Below are 26,991 nucleotides of genomic sequence, written 5' to 3'. Positions count from 1 at the left end.
GCTAACTAAGCATGTACAAGGGGCCACCAATAAATTCAATAGCTTATTTTCCCCTTTAAGCCAAGGGGGCTGAAGGTGAATGTAAGTGCCTTGTGAGGAAAAGCTTTCAACTATGATTATTTCATTGCTTGAGTGTAGATGGTCTGGCCCTCCCATCTTTAGTAATGATTAGTTAACATTCTAAATAATAATAAGTCAAAGTGCTTTACATTTTTTTGTGGTGCTGAGACTTGAATCCCAATGCCTTGCGTATGCCGGGCAAGCTTTCTGGCACTGTGCTACATCCCTAGCCTTTTATTTATTTATTTTTTTAAAGATTTATTTTTATTTATTACATATACAGTGTTCTGCCTATATGCCAGAACAGGACACCGGATTGAATTGTAGATGGCTGTGAGCCACCATGTGGTTGCTGGGAATTGAACTCAGGACCCCTGGGAGAGCAGTCAGTGTTCTTAACCTCTGAGCCATCTCTCCAGCCCCCCTAGCCTTTTATTTTTTATTTATTTATTTTTTGGTTTTTCGAGACAGGGTTTCTCTGTATTGTTTTGGAGGCTGTCCTGGAACTAGCTCTGTAGACCAGGCTGGCCTCGAACTCACAGAGCTCCTCCTGCCTCTGCCTCCTCAGTGCTGGGATTAAAGGGCATGTGCTACTGGCTAGCAATTCGTTCCTTATTTAAGAAAAAAAGAGACTAAATGTAAGAATTTAATAATGGCAGGCTCTCCCCTGCCTATCAGCCATCCATATTCAACCAGATACTGAGATTTGATCTCAACCTGAGGTCCCCAAAACACTCTCATGGAGCTGGCTATTCTGTGTTGGTGCTATTCTCTTTCTCTGTGTGATTTTATAGTTAATATTGTTTCACGGAGCAGATATCACTAGAACTGGTGAATGCTGTAGTTTCTCTGTTGTTGACAGACCTCAGGTTCAGAGAGATTAAGTGACTCAGCTTTACTAGGAAGAAGCTCTTGGGATAAACTTGTGACAGTCAGTTTAAGACTCTTAATTGGCTTTGTTTTTTTGTTTGTTTGTTTTTGTTTTTTGTTTTTTGGAGACAGGGTTTCTGTGTGGCTTTGGAGACTGTCCTGGAACTAGCTCTTGTAGACCAGGCTGGTCTCGAACTCACCAAGATCTGCCTGCCTCTGCCTCCCGAGTGCTGGGATTAAAGACATGTGCCACCACCGCCCAGCTGGCTTTGTTTTTGATCCAAGAACCAGGCAAATAAAATATATGTTCCAGTGAGCCAGGCTGGAAAATTTTTTTGTTTTGTTTTGTTTTTTAAGACAGGGTTTCTCTGTATTGCGTTGGAGCCTGTCCCAGAATTCACTCTGTAGACCAGGCTGGCCTTGAGCTCACAGAGATCCGCCTGTCTCTGCTTCCTGAGTGCTGGGACTAAAGGCGTGCGCCACCAACACCCAGCGGAAAAATTGGTTTTATAGACAAAAAAATGACTGAAACAGAAGAAACAAAAACCAAAAGGCAAATTGGTCATTTTCAGGTTTTCTTATGAGATGGGGACTTTGGGGTCGGAACAATAGAAAAATAAATGATTAGTTACCATTAGATCCCTGGAGGAAGGCCAAGAGAGCCTCAGCGTTATCCCCATCAAAGCTGGTCTGTTTGCAAAATTTGGCAGTTAGTTCTCTAATCCTGATTGTTCTGAAGGTTGGGTTGATGGCTTAGTTTTAGCTTAATGGAACATCAACGAGTGACTCCACTTTGATTTTTAGTCAGTAGTCTTTTGGGACCCAGCTTAGGAGCTTAAAATTCAAACTAGTGGTCTTCTATAATTTTTATTTAACATATTAGAACAAAGTTTCTTTTTTCTTGAGACAGGGTCTTGGCTGGCCATGCAATTGAGGATGACCTGATCTCCTGATCCTGTTACCTTAGCCTCCTATTTTCTGGGAATAAAGGCATGTACCCCACACTTGGTTTAGTAGTCCAGATTTGTTTGTTTTTCAATACAGGGTTTCTTTGTGTAGCCCTGGTGGTCTTGGAACTCTGTCAGTAGACCAGGTTGTCTCTGCCTACTGAGTGCTGGGATTAAAGACATGTTCCACCACACTTAACTCAGTCTTGATATTTTACAAGGATTCTTGAAATATGTCACATGTCAATAGGGTCATTGGGTCATCCTTATGTGGTTGTTGGAAGAGATCAAATGAAATAACTCATGTGCAGTGTCACACAGTTATGCCTTGGACTTCTGGGAAAGTCACACTGGTGGCTGTGTGAAAGGTCCCTGTTGGAGGAGGTACCATGGGATTCCCTGTGGAGAGTAGACTCTGAGTACAATGATCTGTGGGCTCAGGGTTATCTGTGAGTAAGAGTGCTCAATAGGAGCAGGCCCTTGAACTATTGCCACAGTGGGGTTGAGCAAGAGGAGAGGAGGGCCCCTGGGCAATGGCACCCTGAGGGAAGACATGGTGGTCAAAAAACCAGCCTTGCAAACTGGATCAGTTGTTCAGGTCATCATTGACTACAGAGTTGTATATCAGCTAACCTGGGCTACAGGAGATCTGATCTTATCTTTAAGGAGTCAAGTGTGGACCTGGAGGTGCTGGAATCCCTACAAAGAGAGGCTATTTGTATGTCAATGCAAGAATACAGCTCTTGCCAGGCATTGGTGGCACACGCCTTTAGTCCCAGTACTTGGGAGGCAGAGGCAGGTGGACCTCTGTGAGTTCAAGGCCAGCCTGGTCTACAGAGTACAGACAAGCAACACAGAGAAACCCTGCATTGAAAAACCTATTTAAAGAAAGAAAGAAAAAAAGAAGACAGCTCTCTCTCACCTCAAAAAGGATAAGAGACGGAATGTCATGCTAGCTTCAGCAGCACATATATTAAAATCGGAACAATACAGAGAAGATGCGCATGGTCCCTGCGCAAGGATAACACGCAAATTCGTGAAGTGTTCCATATTTTTTTAAAAAGAGAGAGATGGAATGTAAAAAATAAATTAATAAAAGTAAAATAATAATATTTTTTAAAAAGGATAAGAGAAAGTTTATTCTGGAGCCTAGTAGGAATGAGCAGTCATGGCCCAGGAATACAGATTTAGGTTGCATCAAATCCATGTTCTAATGTGGAAGTAATTTTATGAAGTTTTCTTAGTAACAGACAAAGTCATAAATCAAGAAAGTTTTCAAGTACGTTGGTGGAAATGTCAGAGAGGTACATACCAGTAAAATGTAGGAGTCTAAGCTGTACACACCAAATGCTATCTGATAACATTCTTGGCATTTAGGTTGGTGGAAGGTAGTAGTCTGCTAAGTTAATAGATTTCAAAAGGGCTGGGCGGCAGTGGTGTACACCTTTAATTTCAGCACTCAGGAGGCAGAGGCAGGTATATCTCTGCATTCGAGGTCAGACTAGTCTACAGAGTGAGTTCCAGGACAGCCAAGGCTACACAGTGAAACCCTGTCTTGAAAAACCAAAATCAAGAATAATAACAAAAAAAAATGCCTTCCCTAATGTTTTTAATGTGTTAGTCACAGAATGTTAGGTCTGACACATAGGTGGACAACACATGACTTCTTAGGGGTGGAAGCTAGCCTGAGATAAATTGTAATTCGGCCCTGGACCTGCAGTGTCTCAACCTTTTCATGTCATTGCATTTCTAGGCAGTCAGTCAACCTTTGCAGACACAGCTTCTTCCCGGGGATTCTGTCAAGCTCACTACTGCATAGCACTCAGGAGGCCTGGAGAGTGGTGCTGCTGTGGGGTAGCAGGTGCCAGGGCTGGAAAGCCATTGTGTGGGCCTCAGCTGTGTTGCAACTTAGAACAGTAAGAAGCCCCTGAGATGCTTGAGCTGAGGACCACCCTGGGGTACATGAGGTTTGGGAAGCTTTTTGGCACTCTGCCACTGAGCTACATCCCCAGCTCTCTAGAGGGCTCCCCCACTTGTTTATTTACTTGCTTGCCTATCTACTTCTTTATTTGAGACTGGGTCTTTCTACATAGTCCTGATTGTCCTGGAACTCATTGTGTAGATCAGGCTGGCCTCGAATTCACAGAGATCCCCTTTCCTGAAACTGCCTCCTGAGTGCTGGGAATAAAGACATGTACCACCACAACAGGCCTAACTATTTTAACTTGAATGTGGTTCAAACTAGCACCTTGAGCTTGTTAGAAAAGTGCTCTGCCACCAAGATACATTTCCAACCCTTTAAAAAATCTTTTATTGGGTCAGGTGTGGTGATGCAGGTTTTTAATCCTAGCACTTGGGAGGCAGAGGCAGATGAATCTCTAAATTCAAGGCTTGGTCTATAGATCGAGTTCCTAGACAGCTAAGGCTACACAGAGAAACCCTCTCTCTTAAAAACAAATAAACAAGCAAGCCCCAGTACTATTTTTTTATTGATTTAATGTTTCTAAGCTTCATTTATTATTTGTGTTCATATGTGTCTATGTGTGTGTGTTTACATGTATGTGGAGGTCATTTTGTAGGAGTTGGTTCTCTTCTACCAAGTAGGATCCAGGGATCAAACTTAGATTTTAGGCTTGGTGGGAAGTCTCTTTTCCCACTGAGCCATCTTGTTAGCCTCCTTTTTAATAACATTCTCTTTCCTGTTATTCTTTTATTCTTGATTTCATGGTTCCTGTGCTGGGACACTGGAAGAAGGTTTGTCAGCTGAAATGACAGGTGGGGCATCAACTGTCATTTTGAGGTGAAAGTCATAAACTAAGCCGTGTCACCTGCATCTGGCCTGTTTGACAGCTCTCTCTGGCTGACTTGCTTCTCAGATTAAGGGCATTTCTGGGGTAAAGGGCAAATGAGGCCATTCTTCAGACTCATGGATCCCAAAGAACATTTTGGCTACTGCCCCTCTGGAAGAGATTTTTCCCAGATCAGCCCACCCAGCAGGGCCCAGGAACTCCATCACTTGTAGAGTCCATGCAAGAAGTATCTGAGGGACCCTGTGCTTGGATGGAGTAGAGTTTTTCTTTCTGGGTAGTCACATGAGATGGTGGAGTTGCCTCCACTCTAAAACTGGTGAGACCAAGAAGCCAGGGCCACCAAGGCTAGTGTTTCAATGACACCCTGCCTAGTAACAGGTTACCAACTGGTGGTCCAAACAGTATTTAACTTTTAAAATGCCTCTGGTTTTTGGCTGAGTAATACTTAGATCTGGAATAAACATCTGGATATATCAAAGCTTCTTTTTGTTTTCCTTAGGGAGTTATTCAGTTCTCCCTGTAGGGTCACTCTGGCTGAAATGATCTTCTCCAGTCTTTTAGAGACATCTGTCTGTTTAAAATAGAAACATGGCAGCTGGAAAGGTGGCCAGAGCTTAAAAATCACTGACTGTTCTTGCAGAGAACCCCAGTTTGCTTCCCACCACCCACATGATAGCTAACAACCATCTAAAGACAGTTCTAGGGGATATCATGTGCTCTTCTGGCCTCCAAGGGCACTATACACATATGTGCCACTGTTGTAGGCTTTCCCACTATACCCCAGTGCATTTTCCTTGGTCTTGCTGAGGAGTCCTTTGGCTTTTACCTTCTTTTCTCCTAGAAATGGTACTTCTGTGAAATTCTTGTCCAGGGCTTCTAATTTGTGTGAGCAAGTGTTGCTCCAGGATATAAATGAGAGGACTGGCTGGCCCCACCTGGTAAAGGTTGTGTGAACTCTTCTTGCCACCAGTAGTGCACAGCACTGAACATTTTGTGGTCTCTTGGGTGTGGGATTTGGATTTCAGATCCATGTGAGAGTCACCTTGTAATCTCAGATTATTAGGGTGAGTTATTTTCTGTTTCACTATGTGATGGGATCACAGTTGGTTTCTCTGAAGATAGTTCTTGGGGGAAGGGAATAGATGAGGTTTATTTCTGGCTGGCTCTCACCCTGAGGTCTATCTTTTGGGTCTATCTTTTGGAAATCCCAGCTGAACTTGGGGTAAACTTTTCTTAGGTTTCCCATCTTGGCTGGGCACTGGGGTTGTACCCTGCGCCTTTTGAGGCTTCGGGAAAAAAAAAAAAAGAAATCTCAGGTTTCCCTGGTTCTGCAAAGGCCTCAGGATAAAAGTTAACAGCAGTTACCTGCTTCTGGGTTTCTCTCTCCTCTTAGGTTTCCTCCTGAGTGGTCCTGATTTCCTTGCTGACTTGCTTATACTTTTAAGAAGTATGTGTAGTTGAGCGGTGGTGGCGCACACCTTTAATCCCAGCACTAGGGAGGTAGAGGCAGAGAGATCTCTTGAGTTTAAGGCCAGCTGATCTACAGAGAGAGTTCCAGGACAGCCAGGATTGTTTCACAGAGAAACCCTGTCTTGAAACAAACAAATAAATAAACAAAAAAGTATGTGTATGTGGTATGTGCCCCTCTTCCTTAATACAAATAGTTTATGTAGGTTTTTTTCAGCAAGAAGGATAGACAGTCATTTATCTACCCTTCTGGGAAACTTCTTGCCCATGGGCTCTGTGTCTTACAGCTCTGGCTTCCTTCCCAGGAGTCTCCAGTTCAGAGCTGAATGGTGAGGCAGCCCCATCACAGGGACATGGTAGAGGCAACTTGCCCAGTTTCCATCCAGAATTGTAGAACTGCAATGTTTGGGCCCGGAAGTCTGATTCTCACATGTCCTAGATTTCTGAATTATAATGAGAACTGGAGTCTTTGGAGTCCATCCATTCCTCAGGTTTTAAAGTTTTTTGGTTGTTCCACTTGGCTTATGTTCCTCTGGCCTGGCTTTGGGGCTCAATCAACTCTAGCTTTGGCTAGCATGGGCAGATTACTTAGCAAACAGGCTACTACACAGGCAATGATTAGGAAGTGTCTGAGGGATTTGGTTTAATGAGATATTACCCCATATCAAACCTTGATCCTTCTTGTCCTTTGTTGCACAGTTATAGTGACTTTTTTGTTTGTTTGTTTGTTTTTTCGAGACAGGGTTTCTCTGTATTGTTTTGGAGACTGTCTTGGAACTAACTCTGTAGAGCAGGCTGGCCTCGAGAGATCCGCCTGCCTCTGCCTCCCGAGTGCTGGGATTAAAGGCAGGAAGAAAGCACTTTTTAAAAAGATTTTTAAAAACATTTTAAAATGATTTATTTATTCTTATTTTATGTGCATCAGTGTTTTGGCTGCATGTATGTCTGTGTGACAGCAATCAGATCCCCTGGAACTGGTGTTACAGACAGCTGTGAGCTGGGATTAAAGGCGTGTGCCACCAATGCCCGGCTTATAGTGACTTTTTTAAACAACTATTTTGCTAATTTAGCCTTTTGGATTTTGAAATTCCCATATTTTTTGCAGTCCTGGGTAGAATTCCTGGGTGACACCCATTGTTACTCTGGTCATTGTTACTTTCATTCTGGCTTCGTTCTTGTTTTCTAAGAACAATTTACATTGTACTTACATCCGCTACCAGAAAGGCTTCCTGTTGTTTTCTACACACCTCCCTATGCCATCTTTTAGTGGTGCCCTCGGCCTTGAGAAGTGCCTGCCTGTGACTTGGTTAGGGTCGCTGTGGCTCCATGCAGGTGGACCAGGCCACAGCTGCCTCAGCCCAGGGAGACTCAAAGGCCTGCCCATTAGACACACCAGAATGAGGGACAGCTTTCACTTCCCATGTTTTTCCTGGGGAAGGAGGCAACGCAACCTCCGATGATTTGTTCTTAGGCTCTAAATATTACTTCTCAGTCAGTGTTCCTGTGTAGAGTCCTACCATACTGATGATCACTCTAAAACAGTGACACAGCTATCTTCCAGAATGCCTGCTGCTTTTCCATTGTATTCTTTTCTTATGGGCCTTTTCCCCTTTCCCTTTTCCCTGTGGACCTTTTATTTTCATTTATTTTTTTCTGTGTGGTGCCTTCTGTACAAACATTAGGCTAGCAGGCTAGCACTGAGCTATATTCTCAGTTGAAATTTAAAAATATTTACTACTACCTTTGTATAAACTGCCTTCTAAGTTCAGCAGTTGCAACCATCCCCTTTCTAGCATGTTCTGTCTGTTATGCTGCTCTGCCCAGTGCAAGCACTCATCAGCTTCCCCTTGTCCTACCTGTGTGGTCTCTGTTTCCCTTGCTAGGCCCCTGTTCTTTGGCTTACCCTGTCTTCCCAGGGAATGCCCTGAAAGGGAGGTAAGCCCCAGGTCTCCCTAGCTTTTCAAAGGATCTATCCCCTGCCCTGAGCTAGTTTTGATATCAGCTTGTCATTCAAGTTAAACCGGAACATTGCTGCATTATAAACTGATAGCATTAAAGAAAATTATAACGCCGAGTAACAGGTTCATTTCTTTAATTCCAGCATTCAGAAGACAGAGGCAGGTGGATCTCTGTGATGTAGGCCAAGTATACTTAGTGAGTTACAGCCATAGTTACATAGTGAGACTCTGTCTTAAAACAACAACAACAACAACAACAAAACAAAAAAACCAAGCCAAAAAAATTGTGTCTGTTTGAGTGAAAGTCACAATGCCTGTGGAGATCAGAAGAGTGTGGTGGCACAAATGGCATTGGAGCAGCAGCTGAGAGCTACGTGTACAAGCCAGTCTGATGGAGACATTTTCTTCATTGAGGTTCCCACTAGAGTTGTAGTAACTTAGAGGAAAACACACTTAGCATGAAGGAGACTCTGAATTCAATGCTCTAGCACTAAAACAATAGATATTTAAAATGTAATATACATGTGAGTATTCATGGTATTATTATTCATAATAGCCCCCAAATGGAAAATCACCCTGGAGGTTCATCCCCTGATGAGTGGATTATTATTCAGCTGTAAGAACTGATGCTTGCTGCATCCTGAGTGAAGCTTGAGAACACTGCACTTCTGTCATAGAGGCCAGGCATAAAAGGCCACATGTTGGATGACATTTCTCTGTAATACTAGGATGGACAGAGAGCCAGAGTAATGAATCCAGGGTTTGGAGGAACAGAAAACAGGATGTCTGGTTTCTTTTTGTGAAATGAAAATGTTCTGAGGCAGATATTGGTGATGGTTGCACAGTGTTGTAAATCTATTAAAACCTTCTCAGTTGTGTACTTACAGTTTCAGTGGTGAAGACGTAACTTAAAGCACTCAACAGAACTAGCAAACTCAAAGTGTAATCACCTCCCAATACACTTGTCTTTGTGAGCCCATCTGTAGGTCATGTGTGTTCTTGTAACTAGAGTAAATGCACTTAGAGGATATGTGCCAAATGGTTTTTTGTTTTTGTTTATATTTTTTTTGTTTTTGGCTTTTCTAGATAGGCTTTCTCTGTGTTGCCTTGACTCTCCTGGAACTTGCTCTGTAGACCAGGCTAGCCTGGAACTAACAGAGACCTGCTTCTGCCTTCCAAGTGCTGGGATTAAAGGTGTGCACTACCACATCCAGCAGTATAGCTTTAAAATTTTTTCCTCCATTGTGCCAAGCACTTAAGAAGCACTCTATAAATACTTATGAGTTATCTATGTTTGCTATTTTCTATTCATTAGTGTGGACACATTTCAGACTAGTAATAATTACCTATTGTTCTCACAACAGGTAATATTTTTTAAGTGATGTGCTTTTTGCTGCAAGTTGTCTATTTTACATATGTAAGCTGTGTATATATTTTCTTAGATGGAAAACAGCTCGCTTTTTTTTTATCACAAAGGCAGTGTCTGGCACAGATGTTCAGTTCTAGCCTCTCTGAACAGGCCTTTATCCTTCAGAGGTTTCTAAACAGTTCCACAGTTTGCAAATAATGAGGAGAAATAGAGTGATGTTTGACTCACCAAATCAGTATCCTGATTTCTAACTTTTTTCTTATCATTTTTAGCTCAAGGTTTTCTGTTATCCAAACCTGTCTGTGTTTCCTTGACTAATTTAAAGAACTCAGCTATTGCATATCTCTTGTGGGGAAGGCAGTAATGGAATTCTATGACTCTTCCCTTTGCTGTGGTGCTCAATGTACATCTGGTTAAGACATGCATTGTTGCAATGGTGGGTGCTGTTTCCTTGTAAAGCAAACGCTACTGACTTTTCTTTTTGGAGTTATTGTTCAGGAATGATCTTCATTATCTGAATCCCCTTTGTAGCTAATAGCAAGTTTGAATGTATTTTATCTGAGCCAGAGGGAAAGCCCAGGTGGAGAGAATTCTTCATGATGGTCTTTGGGTGATGGTGATTGTCTTAGTCACTATTCTTTTGCTGTGAAGAGACACCATAACCAAGGCAACATTTATAAAAGAAAACATTTAATTGTGGACTTGCTTACAGTTTCAGAGGACTATTTCATTATCATAATGGTGGGAACATGGTGGCATGAATTGCACTGGAGCAGCAGCTGAGAACTATATCCTGATTCACAGGGAGAGAGAGAGAGAGAGAGAGAGAGAGAGAGAGAGAGAGAGAGAGAGAGAGAGAGAGAGAGAGAGAGAGAGAAGACGACTTTGGGCTTAGTGTGGGCTTTTTGAAACCTCAAAGCCCATCCCATGTGACACACTTCTGTAACAAGGCCACACCTACTCCAATAGGGCTACACCTCCTAATCCCTCTCAAGTAGTAGCATTACCTAATGACCAAACATTCAAATATCTGAGCCTATGGGGCTGGGGGTGTAGGGTGAGGGGGTGTGTCTTTCTTATTCAAACCACCATTTTTTGGCCTCCATAGGCTTGTAGCCATATCACAATGCAAAAATGTATTCAGTTCTTCTTCAAAAGTCCCCATAGTCTATCAGTCTCTGAGACTCATGGCAAGCTCTGTAACCCTTGGAAATTAAAATAAAAAAGCGGACCACATACTTCCAATATAAATGGCACAGAATATACATTACCATTCCAAAAGTGAGGAAAAGAAGCACAGTGAGGAAATACTGAACCAAAGCAAGACTGAAGATAGCAGGGTGTCGTTTCCATGTCTGATGTCAAAGCCTTCTTTAGAAGTCCAACTCCTTCCTGCTATGTTGACTGAAACACACTTTTTTTCTCTTAGTCTGGTTCCACAGTTGTCTGCAGCTCTCTTTGGTGGGTATCTCATGACTCTGACATCTCTAACATCTTTGAGTCTCCAACACAACCCAGGGTTCATCTTCACAGTTTCACCCAATTATCTCTCTAGGCCTCCATGAAGGGGTACCCTTGACATATGTCTGACCTCAGTGGCTTTTTTAGATGTGAAGGGAAATTCCACAGCACCCCCACCCCATCCTCATTTTTTTTAAAGACAGGGTGTCTCTGTGTAGCCCTGGCTGTCCTGGAACTCACTCTGTAGACCAGGCTGGCCTCAAACTCAGAAATCTGCCTGTCTCCCAAGTGCTGGGATTAAAGGCATGTGTCAACATTGCCAGGCTAACAACCCCTTTTTTGTATATTCCTTGACTCCACAGCCAGAAGCATGAAACAGGAACTTGGCCTCTTCCTTCAATTGCATCAGCTCTCTGTTGTCGATGGTTTCCTTCACTCCTTAAGCTTTTCCTTAATTTCTTTTCACAAGTTGGAAGCTTAGCTGGGTGGAGTCTTGCCTGAGCATGGACTTAGCTCCATTACACTTTCTGGACTTCTTTTCTCCTCAAATTGTACATTTTATATTTCTCTTTGTCCTGTTTGCTCCTTTTCATTATATATTGGTATAAGAGTGATTACTAATAACCATATGACAAAGTCAATTCTAGGCTGTCTTGAAATCTCCTCTAAAAATGCTATTAAATCCAAGGTAGATCTTTAGGACAAGGGCAAACAGCAGCTACATCCTTTGCCAAAATATCATAAGAATTGCCTCTAGGCCACTTATTAATATTTTTCCTCTCTGAAATTTCTTGAGCTAGGCCCCCACAGTTCATCCTCAGCACTCTTTTATGTTCCTACTATGATGTCCCATTAAGCCCTATTTAAATCATCCAATCACTTTCCTAGTCCAAAGTCCCAAAGTCTTCCATATTTCTCCAACAGCATGATCAGAGCTGTCAGAACAATACCCTGTTATGGAGTTCAGATCCACTGGGAAAAGACCACAGATTTGATTCCTATTACAATTAATTTATTAATTACTGCTAGCAGACCAACATCCTTGAAGCCAAACAAGGTGTGTTCAAGAAAGAGGCTAGAGGAAGGGTTTTTAAAGGTGAATACCATAATTATCTCATTTGTGTGGAGTGTGTAGCTGAGTGAGCAACTGCTTCTAGTCCTCTCAGCTGTGAGAAACTCCCCCTGTGTATAGCAATAAAGTTGCTGTCTCATTTCCTGGTACACAGTGATAAGTGGGTTTACAAAAGCCAGAGAAATTGGTTAATTAACTCATAGGAGTTTTAGAATTTAAGGGAGGGAGGCAAGGAGTTGGAGTTAGTGGGAGCTTATCTTATAGGAATTTAGATTGGGTGCCTAACACAAAATGGAGTTTTCCTTAGTCATCACAACTCCAGTTTCTGGTACCAATTTCTCCTCCTCCTCCTCCTCCTCCTCCTCCTCCTCCTCCTCCTTCTTCTTCTTCTTCATTTATTTTATGAGCATTACAGTTTTGCCTGCATGTATGTCTGTGTGAGGGTATCAGATCTTGAAATTACAGACAGTTGTGACCTGCCATGTGGGTACTGGGAATTGAACCTGGGTCCTCTGGAAGAACAGTCAGTGTTCTTTTCCACTGAGCTATCTCTCCAGCCCCCTGGTACCAACTTCTATATTAGACACTGTTCTGTTGGTGTAAAGAGGAACCCAGTTGCAAAGAGAAGTGGCGAGCAAAGAAATCAAGACCTGGCTGGTGAAACCCACAGAGGCAGCTGACCTAAACAAGGGGGAACACATGGACCCCAGACTGATGACTGAGAGGCCAGCATGGGACTGATCCAGAACCCCCACCCCCAACCTGGGTGTTAGAGAGGAGGCCTCGACAATCTATGGGACCTTGGAGAGTAGATCAGTATTTATTCCTGACATACAAATTGACTCTGGGAGCCCATTACACATGGAGGGATGCTCTCTCAGCCTGGACACATGGGGGAGGACCTAAGCCCTGCCACCACCACCCTCTGCTTTCTTACAACCATGTTGGAGGAAAATGACCCTTCAAGGGGAAAGCTTCTTGTTCAGGATGTGGCAGAGTCCAGACCTAGAATCTCTAACACTGTGCCAGCAACCAAGCCATCCCTCTACCATCCTGCCCACAAATGGTGACCAAACAAAGCATTCCCACCCCTGAATGCTTGACTTTGTGCCAGTCTCTGAATGGCAGCTGTTTCTCTGTTGTTTCTGTGCTTGTGTGCTTTTCAAAGCCAATGAGGCCCTTCTTTCCCTTCCCTACACATGGTGCCTAGAGTCTAGGAGCAGGGTTTTGCCGAGGTGCCTTGCTTTTCATCCGTTTTTAACTTCCTCTCTAGAATGCAGCTTTTTGTTTGTTTGAGACGGGGTCTTGTGCAGCTATATATTTACATCACTTCCTGAGTGCTGGGATTGTAGGTATATGCATGCACCAGCTTTAGAATGCTCTTCTTAAGGACTTTAACATAGACAATCTTTCCCAAGGGTTTGAAAAAATACAAAGGAGTTTTTTAGCTAGTGGCCAAGTTTCTTCTAAGGCTCTTTGCACACTCCTAGCTGCTCAGTGAAAGTGGGTTGTTTTCCTCACATGCACAGGAAAGAGGGTATAAATGGGTACAGTCTGCTGGCAGCCCAGTCAAGGGCCAAGAAAGGCATCTCCTCCTTAGCCATGCTTCCTGTGCTGCACACTGGTGATTCTGAATATTGAGCAAATTAAGTTTGGATCTAGGCTCAACTCTGTTAAGGAGAGAATCCTGAGGAGGAGGGCTACTTGGAGGAGAGTGTGTGGAGAGAGAGGGACAGCTTGAAGAATCAGGGTTGAGGCAAGCTCCTGCTTAGATCTGGTGTGCTGTCCCTTCCCAAGGACAGGCTTCCAGTGACTGCTAGTCCATCTGGTTTTGGCCCATTCTCCTGTCCCCCTGTAATTGTCCCATCTTCCAGAACTGAGTCTATGTTTGTGGTTTTCCTTTCTTCTCAGCTATTAGGCAGGAGGCTTTGGCAGGAGAAAGAAGACAAACCCTCTGTTACATACTCTTCTTATAGGGAGTAGAACTGTCTTTAGATATCTTTGGAGTCCCTGGGTCTGTGGGATCTGAGAATACCATTGCCCTTGCTCTCCCCTTCCACCCCGCCCTTACTCTGCTCTTCCCCTATTCCAGCAAGAAGCATGGTGTGTTCTAGTCATCCTCACATACACCTTTTGCCTGCCTGCCTATTTGATTACTTTAGACACAACCAGCCTTGTTCTGAGACCAGTCATTCATATATTTACTCAATAAGCATTTTTTGTGTGTGCAGGATTGTTGTAACCTACATTCTCAAGGCTCCAAACTGCTATTACTAAGCTGGTATCACTTGTCACTGATGGCTGATTTTCATAAACCCAGGTCTTCATCTTGAGTAATAGACTAACTCTATTCCAAAGAGTTATGGCCTACATTTGAGTCCACTGTCACACAGGAGAGCCCTGGGATCAGGCCCTTCATGCTCATGCCTCATGCTTTCATCCCCTGCCCTGTTAACCTACTTGTTCTTCTTAGCACAGATCCTTAAAATTGGTTCATTCACTTCTTCTGGCCTGTCACTGCACTGTCCCACTCTAGACATCTCAGAGAGTGTATAGTGTTGACACAGACCCCACCTGGGCCCTACAGAGTACTCTCTGAAGGAGAATTTGCAGACAAAATTTTCCCTTTCATTGTTCCTTTTGAGAGTACTTCTCAGAGCATGAGGAGTCAGTCTACCTGGGCTTGTGGCACTAGGCATGGGAATCTATCCGGGAACTTCCCCGACAGCCTCTTGATAATATGGGCATTGGAACCTCACTGGGCTTTAGCTCGCTGCTTCTCAGAGCTGACCCATTCAAGAAGCTCCTGAGTAGAAGAGCTCTTCCTCCATGCAGATGTTTTAGTGTTGCTGAGGGCCACTTGAGGAGGACTGTAGAGGCTACTGCCTCAACGTTGCCAGAGGGGTAATCTTTTCTTAAACCTGTGTGTGTGTGTGTGTGTGTGTGTGTGTGTGTGTAGTAAGAGGACAATTTTACTCTATTTGATCCTGGAGATCAAACTCTGGTTGTCAGGCTTGACATCAAGAGTCTTTACTTGGGCTGGAAAGATGGCTCCTGAGGCTAAGAGCACAGGCTACTCTTCCAGAGGTCCTGAGTTAGTTCAATTCTCAGCACCCACTTGGTGGCTCACAACCATCTATAGTAGGATCTGATGCCCTCTTCTTGCATGCGGGTATACATGTAGATCACTCATACATAAAATAAAATTAAGGAAAAAATACCTGGAAAACTTGTTCTTTTTTTTTTCTTTTTTTTGGCTTTTCAAGATAGGGTTTCTGAGTAGTTATGGAGCCAGTCTTGGAACTTGCTCTATAAACCAGGTTGGCCGAGAACTCACAGACATCCACTTGGCTCTGCCTCCCGAGTGTTGGGATTAAAGGTGTGCACTACCACCACCTGGCTTTTTTTGTTGTTGTTGTTGTTGTTGTTATTCTTCTGCTTATTCTTCTATCTGTCTGATCTCCACACTAGTGTTCCCAAGAGAGATGGTTAGAAGTAGAATGTTAATAGTGGAGTTAGTTCGGGGGAAACCACGGAGGCTTGTTCATCCCCCCTGTACAGGAGTTACATGGAGGTGGTGAGTGTCTCACTGATGCAGCTTTCTTTTATTAAGTACTGTTGGGCAGATAAAAGAAAATCCCACTCATTGTTTGTGTCACACCATAGAGGGTATATAGGCTTCTGTGGGAGCGTGGACTAGGATATTTGACTACAGATTTTATAATTGATTGTGGCTGCTCAACTTGGATAAGAAGACTGTTAACCCAGGGGAGAGCTGAGCATTTCCACTTTGTTCCCTTCTCTAGTACAGGTCCTCTTAGGCTGTCTTGGACAGCAGACAGCCCGTAGAGGGCCTTTTGTGCAGCCTGCCCTGGGCAGGGAGTGGTGCTGCCAGGAACCCTGAGACTGGGTAAAGGTGCCTCTTAACCCAGGTCACCTTAGTCCAAAAAAACCTCTCCTTCAGGGTTGAGAGTGCCAACAGATTTGCAGACCTTTCCCTCTTGTAGCGACCAGGCCAGTGGATATGTGTTGATTTAAGTGTTGGTGTCCTGAAGGTTGAGGCAGAGCCTAGTCAGTGACATTAAACAGCAACTCTCACTCACTGGAAACCAGAATCAGGCTGCCCTGGCCTGCCTCAGTCTTCCCTTGGAGCTTAGTTCCAGAATTCCACACTTAACCTCTTTTCTTAGTTCCCATACCCTCAAGTTCCTTTCCCTTAGGTAGGAAAAGGAGAAGGCTATTTCTGGAAACCTATGATGATTTGCAGAGATCCTTCTCCTAAGCAGACCATTCCCACATCCTTTCTTGAGTGGACTATGTGTTTTGCATTGTAATGGTTTACTGGAAGTCACAAAGGGTCAGGTCCATCATGCATTTTCTGCGATACCATAGTATTCTCCCTTTAGGTTTTTTTCCATAACTATTTACCCAGTTGGAATTGACAGAGCCAGCAAAGAGAACCTGCCCCTGCGCAAAGGTCATTTCTTTTTGCCAAACCCTGCCAGCAATAGTGTGTATTCCAGCAGACCCAGTGGCTAAAGAAATGTAGGTTGGTGGACTTGTTTGCTGGGATAAGGGGGCAGAAGAGCAGGATAGAAAGGCTATGAAGAGCTCTGGTGGGGAGGGCGAGACAGGGTGGAGAGATAGGAGCAGTTGCTGGCACCAGGACAGAAGAGAAGAGACAGACCGAAGTGGGGCCTTGGGCTGGAACCAGGCATCTCCCACCAGTGCGTGCTTGTCAGAGCTGGGACTGCTGCCTGGTTACCCTCTCTGCTCCTTTAGCACGAGACTTTGAGATGTGTAGTGGGAACCTTGGAACCTGGCATCCTGCCCCCTGAGGTCCCTGGCCCATTTCCCTAGAGTTCCCCTGAGGAGAGGCCACCAACATAGCCCTTTGTGGGGTGGCGATGAATCATCCCAGACCCTGGTCTCTGTGTAGCTGCCTGGCCTGGAGCACTGTGCTGTAGACCTAGCTCTGGGCACTGCTGAGTAGCTGAAGGAGTAAGTTTCAGACCCTGGCTGGGAATACTGTAGGGAAAGCAAGGCCCTGCTATCTCCTGTCATCAGAGAAGCCAGCAGAAGGCCAGAGCCTGTGTAGTCACTGCTGTGATCATACTGTGGGGAAAAGCACAGTGGCTCATGAGCACACCCCAAGCCTAGGGGCCTCTGGGGAGCCTCCCTTCTCCGTAGCTATCTGCCTCCCGCAGCTGGCAGCTTCAGACCCACAACTTGGCAGGACACCTGAACCTTAGGCACATTTCAAACTCTGAGTTATCCCTCCCTGTGAATCGTGGAAGAGGAGGCTGAGCAGCCCCTCCTGTTGCCCTGCTAGGCCCATTGCTGGTGCTGTCTGGTGACATGGTGAGCCTCTTTTCACTGACCCAGTTCAGGGGCTTGCAGGGCATTTCCTTTAACCAGCTCTGGGTAGTGTCCCTAAGGGTGGCAGAGTTGAATTCAGCACTTCAGCTGTGGTTACCTGCCCGAGAGTTATCTGTTCTCAATTCATGTTGCTTGATCCCAGCCTCTTAGTGAAGTCTTCCTATGTGCTTTCTTCCTGGCACCTCACCTGTGGGCCTCACTGAGGGGCTGGCCCAGTAAGATGGCACACTCCAATCAAAATACCCTGTTCCCCAGTAGGAGTGAGCATTGAAGGCCCAGGCACTTACTGAAGTTTGGTGATTCCCAGGTGGCTGGATAACTCTAGCGTGGGAACAGGAAGTACTTAGGCTTTGAATTCCTAACCCATTTTTGAGGACATCCCTCATATCCCTTCAAATTCATGATTGCTGACTGTGTTTTTAGAAGTACCTCCATTGGCCTGAGAGTGGTTCCTGGCCCAGGCTGCACCTCAGGGCACACTTTGGGGGTTTCTTTGTCCATATGCTCACAGTTCCCATCTTGTGCCCTTTTGGCACATTGGCCCTTTGGGATGCTCTGAGTTGTCCACCTGTGTAGGAATAGCTAGTGTCCCATGTGATTATTCTTCTGGTCTGTGTCTAAGCCCTTTCCCAGGAGACAGTTGTGACATTTCTACATGAACCCTAAGTTACTGGGCTATCAGAATGGTGTTGGCATAGTAATATTAAGTTCTTCATATGTACAGATCACACAAAAAATTCTTGCCTGGGGCCCCACACATCTAGGGTGCCCTGCCTGGGGCTGCTCATTGTGTCTTCTAGCTCTGCTTGCAGCTCTGGGCCTGGACCAGGAAAGAGGATAAGGGCCTATTGTTTCTCCCTGGGACTTGAATGGCACTTTGTTTTCCTCCTTCAGCTCCAGCCAAGTGGCTTCACTGTGGCTACGGGTGCTGGTATTACAATCTCATCTCAAATAAGAAATCCATTCCCAGCAGAACTCATGCTGCCTACTGAATATTATGGGCTTTGAGTCAACTGTGGTGTCTGCTGGGTAAGGGCCCATTATGGGGCCAAGAAAAAGTATCTTCCCTATTAAGTGCCTGGTTGGGTCTAGATGAGAGAAGTATTTGCAGGGAGGGTATGGTGAGGTGTAGTGGATGAACCAAGCTGGGGGCAAAGGCAGGAGATGGGCTGTGCTTACCTTCCCTCTGTCCTCCAGCCCTTTGTCCGTAGCCACGACTGTCACACGGGCCCTCTAGTTGGAGGTACCTGTTTTGACTGGCGGTCAAAAGAAGAGAAAAGTTACACAAGGCTGGGTGAGTTGGATTTGGCAGTCAGGAAGCAGGGCTGTTCAGCCAGCTTTGTGCTTGAACACCCGTCCTGCAGGTGCAGGTCAGCTCCCACCTGGCCCAAGAATCATGTCTGCTCACTAAGCTTCATAAGTTACACAGCAGAGCTGACTGTTTGCTTTGTTTCCTACCCTCAGGACAGAAGGGAGTACTGTCCTCACTCAGTGGTTCCCTTGTAAGCCCTCAAGCCCAGGTCAAGGAAGTCTTCAGGGCAGAGCAATTCTCCTAGCTATACTGACACATTACTTTTATTTTTACTAGTAATGTAAAATTAGGGGAGGCAAAACTACTGACACTTTTTCAGTAATCAGGCTGCACATCCCAGACCCTTACCCTCCACCTCATTTAACACTGGCCTTAATGAAGCAATGAGGCAGATTCATGTAATCAGCATTAGTGTGCTGTGCTTGGGTACATATTCTGACCTTTCTGTGTGATAAAATGGGAACCAAGCATTCTATTTACCAGCCATGGGGGTTGTGTGGGAAAAGAGCTCATCCGGACCTATGAGTTGCACATTGAACTTGATGGGTTTTCAGAGTGCACTGCTGTAAAACTGTGGTTATGACCATGGTTACACAGATTTGAGTGCTTTCTAATCTGTTTTTCTCCCCCCAAAAGTGAACATTGATGAGTCTGTTGCTTCAAAGGAAACAGCTAACAATACCGTGGCCTGTGTTGAAGTTAGAGCTTGCAAGAACAAATTAGAGTTTGTCCTGAGCTGCTTACCTTTGAAATATCTAAAGGCTTTTTTGATGACATTCACCTTGGTGATGGTATTATAAGGTGGTATTCTCTTAATTCATTTTAGTCTGTACTGTGTTCCTGTCCAGAAAAGCAGCATAATTCAGAGAGCCAATATTTTCCGGATGACCAGCACATGAGATTGTAAAATCATGTTGAGCAAAAAGATCCATTTACAAATTGAGACAGGCCAGTGAATTTTAAAGTCACAGAGTCGGAAAAGTGCATGAGGTTTGAGATTCCTTGTCATAGTGAACTGCTTGTCTGTTGAGTTTGGATGTAATGTCAAAGTGAGTGACCTCAGTCATCAAGAGGTTATTAAAATATTTTTCTTTTGCAGCTACATGTCTGGATGAGTCTAGGCTTTCCTCATAATCAACATCACAGTAGATTAAGGCACAAGTATACATGTGATGGGTGCTAGGGACTGAACCTAGGACTTTATACAAGTAAATGCCCAATCTTCATTAAAATTTTGGTAATTTTTTTTGTGTTGCTGTGGGTATAACCCAGGGCCTCATGTATGCTGGGTAAGTGCTATACCATAAAATTAAACTAAAGCCTTAATTTTTTTTTTCGAGACAGGGTTTCTCTGTAGCTTTGGAGCCTATCCTAGAACTCACTCTGTAGACCAGGCTGGCCTAGAATTCACAGAGATCCGCCTGGCTCTGCCTCCCAAGTGCTGGGATTAAAGGTACATGCCACCACCACCTGGCTGCCCTAAAATTTCTCTAAAAAAAGAACATCTTTATTGATATGTAATTCGTGTAAGATTTACTGTGTGTGTGTGTGTGTGTGTGTGTGTGTGTGTGTGTGTCTATGGTAGTGGGTATGCAGGGTAGAGGTTGATATCAGTTATCTTCTTCAGTAATTCTCCATCTTAGTTTGGTTTTGTTTTGCTTTTCAAGATAGGGTTTCTCTGTGTATAGTACTGGATGTCCTAGAACGAGCTCTATAGCCCAGGCTGGCCTCAAACTCACAGAGATTACCAATGCTGTTAGTTTAACTGCTCAGAAAGCCTTAGGGACCCTCCTGTCTCTGCTTCCCCAGTGCTGGGTTACAGGTGTACACTGATTCATGAAGCTTTTCCATAGGTGCCAAGAATTGAACTCAGGTCCCATGCTTGTGCAAAAATCAATTTGCTGACTGTTTTTTGAGACTGGGTTAGAATTAGGATTGCCCAGGGAATATGCATTTTAGTCTTAGCTATCTATTTTTTTGAGACAGTGTCTCACTCTGTATATCAAACTGACCTGGAATTCACGATGAAGCTCAGGCTGGCCTCAGATTTGTGGCAGTTTTTCTGTCCCAACCTTCTGAGCTGTGTGATTATAGGCATGAGCTATCATGCATAGCCCCGCCCCTTTTTCATACAAGACTTCATTATGTTGTTCAGGCTGATCTTGAACTCAAGAACTCAAGTGTACCAGTCTAGTGTCCCAGTCAAATGTCCCTGTCCCAGTCTCCTAAGCAGCTAGGACTACAGGTACAAACTAATTTGTCTGGCTAGAATTTACCTCCCACCCTTTGTTTTGAGACTTGAACTTGCCTTCCCCCATTTTCCCCCATCTCTGTCTTCCAGGTGCTGGCAAAATTTCACCTCTAAAAGTATATAATTCAATAGTTTAAAATTCAGTGTTTTTTAGTATATTTACAGAGTTGTGTAGCCATCTTCACTATCTAATTTTAGAACATTCTTATCACTCCACAAGGAAACCCTGTGCCTATTAGCAGTCACTCTCTGTTCATTTCCCTTCCTGACATCTACTACGTACTTTGTGTCCCTGGGCTTTCCCATCTGGACACTTCATTTATTTATTTATTTATTTTTTTGGTTTTACGAGACAGGGTTTCTCTGTTTTGGAGGCTGTCGGCCGAGCCTGGCCTCGAACTCACAGAGATCCGCCTGCCTCTGCCTCCCGAGTGCTGGGATTAAAGGCGTGTGCCACGAACGCCCGGCTGGACCCTTCATTTAAGTGGTTGTATTATTTGTGTCTGTTTGTTTGTTTTATTTTGGTTTTTCAAGACAGGGTTTCGCTGTGTAGTTTCAGAGCCTGTCCTAGAACTACCTGTTGAAGACCAGGCTGGTCTCAAACTCACAGAACATGAACATGAACATGTTTCCTTTGGTTCAGACCTTTAATTTCTTTAAATGATATATTATAGTTCTCAGTGTGTATGTCTTCTTTTAATGAGTCTGATCCTCAGTACTGCATTGTGTCTTCAATGCTTGTGTTACTCTGTTTAGATTTCACTTGTGCTGTTTAGCCTCCTCCTTACCTTGACTCCTTTCTCAGCTAGACTGAGGACAGGACTGGGTCTCCACAAGGCCTAGTACCTTGTAGCACGATACCCCAAAGTAAGTAGTCCAAAGTTTACTTTTTGTTCCTACTGCTCTATGAAAAAAGCCACCTTTCAAGCCAGGTGGTTGTGGTGCACTCCTTTAATCCCAGCACTCAGGAAGCAGAGGCAGGCAGATCTCTGAGTTTGAGGCCAGCCTGGTCTACAGAGTGAGTTCAGGACAGCCAGGGTTGTTAGAGAAACCTTGTCTTGAAAAACAAAAACAAACAAACAAATAAAAAAGCTACCTTTTTTCTAATGATGCTCAGGATGGTGGATTACTCTCCTTGAGACACAGTTCTGGTTAATGGAAGCAGGTGGAAAATAGAATTTTTTATTTCACAGCTACTGCTCCCTCCAGCTATCACCCTACTTAGGGCTATTACTCTATTCTTAGACCCCTGTGGCTTGTGTCTGGGTCTCTGTTTCTTTTTGTTTGGTTTTTTGTTTTTTGAGACAGGGTTTCTCTATGTAATTGTCCTGGCTGTCCTGGAACTCACTTTATAGATCAGGCTGGCCTCGAACTCACTGAGATCCACCTGTCTCTGCCTCTCAAGTGTTGGGATTAAATAAAGGTATGAGCCACCACCACCCAGCATGGGTCTCTGTTTCTAATATATTGTAGCATGATTGAATAGAGGGTTTTCATAAAGACTAGCTATTGGGGGGTTACTATGCTGAGCATCTGTAATCTGAGTTTCCCAGGTACTGCAGAAAATACCCCTGCACTGCGGTGTTCTTCTAGCAACTCCATAAGATTGTTTGATTATTCTGCTTCTATAGATCAGGAAACTAAGGCGCAGAAGGTGACATAAATTCCCAAGTTGTCCAGGCAGTGATGGCAGGTGGATCTCTCTCTGTGAGTTCAAGACCAGCCTGGTCTATAAAGCCAGTTCCAGGGCAGCCAGGGCTATGCAGAGAAACCCTGTCTCAAAATGCCAAATGGACAAAAGAAATTAACAAGTTGAAGAGCAACTTAAGCATTGAACTTGTATTAGTTAAGGCTCTCTATAACAGTGGTTTTTAACCTTCCTAATGCTGTCACCCTAACCCTTTAATACAGTTCCTTATGTTGTGTTGACCACCAACCATAAAATTATTTTAGTTGCAACTTCATAACTTTAATTTTGCTACTATTATGAATTATAATTTAAATATTTTTGGAGATAGAGGTTTGCCAAATAAGTCGTGACATACAGGTTGAACAGATGCTCTAGAGGAGCAGAACTGATGGAATGAAATATATATATATATGTATATATATATATATATATATATATATATATATTAATGGGAAGTCCAAGAATCCAGCTGGGCAGTTCATGAGGCTGAATGTCTCAACTGGTCTTCAGTATACACCAGAATCCTGAGGAAGTAGGCTTTAATGCCAGTGAAGGAATGGACTTGCCATGGAGAGAGTGGTGGCAAGCAGGCAAAGAGTGAGAGCTTCCTTCTTCCATGTTCATTATATAGACTGCCACCAGACTAAAGGTGGATCTTCCCAACTCAAATGATTTAATCCTAGCACTTAGGAGGCAGAGGCAGGCAGATCTCTGAGTTCCAGGACAGCCTGGGATACACAGAGAAGCCCTATTTTGAAAAACCAAAAAGAAAAATATTTCTCATAGGTGTGCCCAGCTGATTGGGCTTTAGTTAATTCTATATGTAGTCAAGTTGATAACCAAGAAATAGCCATCCCCAAACTATGTACAGTTAAGACAATTCCAAAGCTCAAACTGTGATGCTTGGAGAAGGGAACGAATGGTGAATCCATATAAGCTTTGTGCAGGAGGCAGGGTTGAGGACTTGATGGAGATGGAGAGGCTCTGTCAACACTGGCCTAGAACATTCACTGCTTTGTCTAGAGGTCCTCTTCTTGGGATAGTGAGACAGCAGAGGCCTAGAAGCCTCAGCCCGGCGTCCCCCACTGTCAGTGCCATCCATGCGCCTGTGGTGATAAACTCTAAAGGATGGAGTGGCCCAGTGGTGGTGGGCTCTGCTAGTAGACACTCATTTGCCACATGTAGAGCTCGCCTTTGTCAGCACGTGGTGAATTTGTTAAGTGTGGTGATCATTTCTTTCTGTTTCTCCACAGCACATGTCATTTCTGCTTTGTAGTAGGATCTTCCTTACAATTTCTAAATAAAAGAAATTCTCCCTGTCCTCTACACAGAAGTCATACAAGTTCAGTGCATCTTAGCTGGATTGGGGGTTATGGGGTAAGCAAAGAGCATTGTCTTTAGAGGGTTCAGCTGCCCTGGTAGACAACTATTTGAATAACATTTGCCTTGTGTCAGGTATGGGTCATAGAGATGGTTTACGTGTATGGAATATGGCCAGGGAGTCACATGCGTGAAGCACATCACTTTTTGAAAATAGGTTTTGGTGTCTGAAACAGTCTTGGAATCAGTCCTGTTTTGGTACCAGATGATTGCAGTACTGTTGGTGTTTTGGGGTATCTCACAGTTGAGGGGGAAAAGATTTACTTATTTGTTTGTATGTGTGCATGGGTGTGCATGAGTCTGTGTACTACCTGAGTGCAGGTACCCACAGAGACCAGAGAGGGCATTGGATCCCCTGGAATTGTGCTATGAGCTGCCTGGTGCAGTTTTCAGGTTGAATCCTAGGTTCTCTCTAAAAGTTTTAAGTGTTCTTAACCACTGAGCCATCCCTCCAGCCCTATATTATTGGGGGGCAGTGCTAGATTTTTTGTATCAAAATTGAAAGCAAAATGAGTAAATGTCAGGCCCGTTTTCCCTTTCAGCCTGGTGCGCCTAGGTTGATCCCTGTGCCACCAGAGTTAGAGTGTCACCCAGGTTGAGCCTAAGCATTGCCGGTATCTCCTGAGAATCCTGGGAAAGGGATAATATCTCCTTCCTGCCTGAGGCCTCTTCCCAACCCAGGGAGACTCACCCTAGAGCTGGCGCCTTTTCCCATCTAAATTGAGCAAATCATGAGATTCTCAACTCTCCCCTCAATGCAGTGGGGCGGGGGATCTATGTCCCATCCTATGTTTTGTCTGTGGTATGAGAATGAGAGGGTTGGTATAACATATCTAAAGGAGTTCTCAAGACAGTGCTAAGGTCTGTTGTACAAGTGTCTCCTAGGCTTTGCTCCTGGGTGGTGCTCAGGCCCCACATGACTAGACCCTCCAGCTCCACATCCATCCAGTGACTCACCCCCAGCAGCAAGTCACAGACCAGTGCAGCATTAGGAGCAGAGATACTTGTGGCTTCTTAGTGGAGCTTTCTAGATGCTGCTCTCCTCTCATCTTCCTGGGTCCAGCTCTGGTTTGAAAGACTTGGCTCACCTTGCAGAATCAGTGTCTACTTGGCTTTGTCAAGATTTCTTAGTGGAACCACTCTTCCTTGGTGGAAGAAAGGGAAGCAGAAGCTGATATGATCTACTCTAATGAAAGATGAGAAGAGATGGAGGCTTGACACTGCCAGGTGAGGCCCTGGAGGCTTCAGCTCCCACTGGCTCTTCAGCAGATTTGCATCCAGACTGTACCTACACAGGACCCTGGCCTGGCTCAGAGCAACCTGTATTTTATTAGCAGTTTCTCTGGGTGTGGCGAGAATCGGGAGAAGAGGAGGTCTATTTAGTACTTACCCTTCAGTTTAGGAGGTCACATAAAAAGAACAGTGGGGTGTTGACTATGCTGCCCCAAGTAACCCTGTCAAAGCTCAGCTGCTATGTTTTTTGTGATGGCTATGTGCCTAGTGGGAGGGGCCCTTCCTGTCCTCAGTGAGTGGTCTTAGGACCAATACTACAAAGGCAATCTTTGTATCATGTAGCATTTAAAAGGCTACTTGTTGATGAAATCTGGTACAATCTCTCAGGTGATGTGGCCTGGCGAGGGATTGTCTCCTGGACCCAGTGGGAGAAAGCACCATCTTGTCATGTTCCCAGATGGACAACCTGAGGTGACATTCAGTGTCAGCAGGAAAAAGGAAGCTCTTAGCCTCCTCCACTGCTTCTCCTAGACCAGTTGCCTCATTTCTTTCCTGGCTGGCTTTTCCAGTATTCCTGCCTATGAAAATTCAAATGTCATTGCCCTTTACTCCTTCCATGGGAACCCATGAAAAGTACCTTCCTACTACTCTCTCACAGCTCTTCTCCACCTGGTTTTGTTTCTGGTTTGAGGCCTGTGTGGGTGGGTGGGGCATTGTTACTCTTCCTCTGGAACAGATAGCTTTCTAGACATTCTGGGGACAGGTCTTAGGGATGGAAATTGAGTAGAGGGTGGACTAGATCATATTTCAAGGGCCTGTGGGAACATCTGTGGTTGGAGATGGCAAAACCCTGCTTTGGACAGAAGCTGTAGATCCAAAGCTCTGGGCCAGCCTGCCTTCATGTAGTGATAGCTGTTCGAGGAAGGCAACAAGGGTCCCTTGTGGAACTGATACAGCTGCTGAGATCAGGGGAAGGTCTATTCTCAGTCTAGTTCCCAGTCAGGGCCACCCTGGGCCATGAGGTGATGTCTGTGAATAGTGGAGCCGAAGACCCAGCTTGTGCATGTGGACACTGGAGGACAAAGGCCAGCTTCCTAAGGCATGAGGCCTCCTGGCCAGCAGTGAGGGAAAATGCTGCTACTAGCCTGTGAGTAACACTCACCTCCGTGTAGGATCAGAGAGCTCTCAAATTTGCTTGGGAGGAAACCTTTCCCTCAGTTCAGGAAAGCCGATAAGGCCCCATGGCTTCTGGCTCTTTATCTAAACTGCAAACAGTCCAGATGCCTGCCAAGTCATGGTAGCAACTCAGGAGCTGGAAGGCTATGTGTGTGCGTGTGTGTGCAGGAGGCAGGTGAGGGTGGGGTGGAGGTCAGTGTGCCTTAGTTTTCCTCTGCTGTGTCCCAAACTCCCTACATCAACACTTAAGAGGGACCGTATCATTTCTCAGTGTAGACTAGATGGGACATGGGATTTACTCCTATCCTACAACTTTGTTCAGGAAGCCTATCATCAGGAAGGGGTCTGAGGCAAAGGTACAATCTGTATTAATCTGGAATGATCTTTTTGTTTGTATCCCCCGCCATACTGGGAATTGAACTAGTGACATCATTCATGTTGGTTAAGCGCTTTGTCACTGAGCTGCATCCTCCAGCCAGAATGATCCTGATGAGAATGAAATGTCAGTTTCACAAGGGCCCTATTATCTGTTCAGTTTATCTTCAGTCCTAACAGA

General features: G+C 44.6%; 1 protein-coding gene and 1 non-coding gene across 3 annotated transcripts in view; both read left to right on the top strand.

The window, feature by feature from the left end:
- Pc (pyruvate carboxylase) overlaps positions 1-26,991 on the top strand; it is a 91,790-nt gene that overhangs the window by 14,301 nt on the left and 50,498 nt on the right. The window lies entirely within an intron of this gene.
- LOC121135738 lies at positions 2,827-2,933 on the top strand. The gene has a single exon (XR_005872846.1). It is a non-coding gene; the product is annotated as a U6 spliceosomal RNA (small nuclear RNA).

The sequence above is a fragment of the Mesocricetus auratus genome, unplaced genomic scaffold (genome assembly GCF_017639785.1).
Source record: "Mesocricetus auratus isolate SY011 unplaced genomic scaffold, BCM_Maur_2.0 Super-Scaffold_4256, whole genome shotgun sequence".
Taxonomy (NCBI): Eukaryota; Metazoa; Chordata; class Mammalia; order Rodentia; family Cricetidae; genus Mesocricetus; species Mesocricetus auratus.
Note: the sequence above shows the minus strand (reverse complement) of the source record. Positions and strands in the feature narration are given on the sequence as shown.